Below are 2500 nucleotides of genomic sequence, written 5' to 3'. Positions count from 1 at the left end.
GGGGAAAAATGGCCCGAAAACAGCCCAGCGGCAAGCGGAAGCGGCTAACGTTGGGGAAAAGTGACCCGAAAACAGTTAAGCGGGGGAAAACTAAGCGGATGCGGCCACGCGTTGGGGAAAACTAAGCGGATGCGGCCAAGTGTCGGTGGAAATTGGCCCGAAAACAGCCCAGCGGCAAGCGGAAGCGGCTAACGTTGGGCAAAAGTGCCCCGAAAACAGTTCAGCGGGGGAAAACTAAGCGGATGCGGCCACGCGTTGGGGAAAACTAAGCGGATACGGCCAAGAGTCGGTGGAAATTGGCCCGAAAACAGTCCAGCGGCAAGCGGAAGCGGCTAATGTTGGGCAAAAGTGACCCGAAAACAGTTCAGCGGGGGAAAACTAAGCGGATGCGGGCACGCGTTGGGGAAAACTAAGCGGATGCGGCCAAGTGTCGGTGGAAATTGGCCCGAAAACAGCCCAGCGGCAAGCGGAAGCGGCTAACGTTGGGCAAAAGTGACCCGAAAACAGTTCAGCGGGGGAAAACTAAGCGGATGCGGCCACGCGTTGGGGAAAACTAAGCGGATACGGCCAAGAGTCGGTGGAAATTGGCCCGAAAACAGTCCAGCGGCAAGCGGAAGCGGCTAACGTTGGGCAAAAGTGACCCGAAAACAGTTCAGCGGGGCAAATTTTTGAAATTTTTTTTGAAATTTTTTTGAATTTTTGAAATTTTTGAAGTTTTTTTGGGTTTTTGGACTTTTTTTGAATTTTTGAAATTTTTGAATTTTTTTGAATTTTTTTGAATTTTTTGAATTTTTTTTGAATTTTTGAAATTTTTTTTTTTTTTGAATTTATTTGATTTTATAAATTTTTTGTGATTTTTTGAGATTTTTTTGAATATTTTACATGGGTGATTTTGACTTGGGGGATTTTCAGGGGGTGGTAACCCTGGGCGTGGCTAGAGCCTCAAAATGCATATTCCCCTATAGGGGGGCAAGGTTTTCAAAAATGGGTGCCCCCTCATGTACACGCGCGTGGGTGTACATGGCCCCGTCGGTGCCAGCGTGGGTGGAAAATGGCCCGAAAACAGCCCAGCGGCAAGCGGAAGCGGCTAACGTTGGGCAAAACTGACCCGAAAGCAGTATAGCTTGGAAAATTAAGCGGATGCAGCCAATTGTTGGCGAAAACTAAGCGGATACGGCCAAGTGTCGGTGAAAAATGGCCCGAAAACAGTCCAGCGGCAAGCGGAAACGGCTAACGTTGGGCAAAAGTGACCCGAAAACAGTTCAGCTGGGGGAAATTAAGCGGAAGCAGCCAAGCGTTGGGGAAAACCAAGCGGATACGGCCAAGAGTCGGTGGAAAATGGCCCGAAAACAGTCCAGCGGCAAGCGGAAACGGCTAACGTTGGGACAAAGTGACCCGAAAACAGTTCAGCTGGGGAAAATTAAGCGGATGCAGCCAAGCGTTGGGGAAAACTAAGCGGATCCGGCCCAGAGTCGGTGGAAATTGGCCCGAAAACAGTCCAGTGGCAAGCGGAAGCGGCTAACGTTGGGCAAAAGTGACCCGAAAACAGTTCAGCGGGGGAAAACTAAGCGGATGCGGCCACGCGTTGGGGAAAACCAAGCGGATACGGCCAAGTGTTGGGGAAAAATGGCCCGAAAACAGCCCAGCGGCAAGCGGAAGCGGCTAACGTTGGGGAAAAGTGACCCGAAAACAGTTAAGCGGGGGAAAACTAAGCGGATGCGGCCACGCGTTGGGGAAAACTAAGCGGATGCGGCCAAGTGTCGGTGGAAATTGGCCCGAAAACAGCCCAGCGGCAAGCGGAAGCGGCTAACGTTGGGCAAAACTGACCCGAAAACAGTTCAGCGGGGGAAAACTAAGCGGATGCGGCCACGCGTTGGGGAAAACTAAGCGGATACGGCCAAGAGTCGGTGGAAATTGGCCCGAAAATAGTCCAGCGGCAAGCGGAAGCGGCTAACGTTGGGCAAAACTGACCCGAAAACAGTTCAGCGGGGGAAAACTAAGCGGATGCGGCCACGCGTTGGGGAAAACTAAGCGGATACGGCCAAGAGTCGGTGGAAATTGGCCCGAAAACAGTCCAGCGGCAAGCGGAAGCGGCTAACGTTGGGCAAAAGTGACCCGAAAACAGTTCAGCGGGGGAAAACTAAGCGGATGCGGCCACGCGTTGGGGAAAACTAAGCGGATACGGCCAAGAGTCGGTGGAAATTGGCCCGAAAACAGTCCAGCGGCAAGCGGTAGCGGCTAACGTTGGGCAAAACTGACCCGAAAACAGTTCAGCGGGGGAAAACTAAGCGGATGCGGCCACGCGTTGGGGAAAACTAAGCGGATACGGCCAAGTGTTGGGGAAAAATGGCCCGAAAACAGCCCAGCGGCAAGCGGAAGCGGCTAACGTTGGGCAAAAGTGATCCGAAAACAGTTCAGCGGGGGAAAACTAAGCGGATGCGGCCACGCGTTGGGGAAAACTAAGCGGATACGGCCAAGGGTCGGTGAAAAAGGGCCCGAA

Source organism: Carex rostrata, unplaced genomic scaffold, assembly GCF_964058835.1.
Source record: "Carex rostrata unplaced genomic scaffold, lpCarRost1.2 SCAFFOLD_196, whole genome shotgun sequence".
NCBI classification, from domain to species: Eukaryota; Viridiplantae; Streptophyta; class Magnoliopsida; order Poales; family Cyperaceae; genus Carex; species Carex rostrata.
This window is presented reverse-complemented; position numbering follows the sequence as displayed.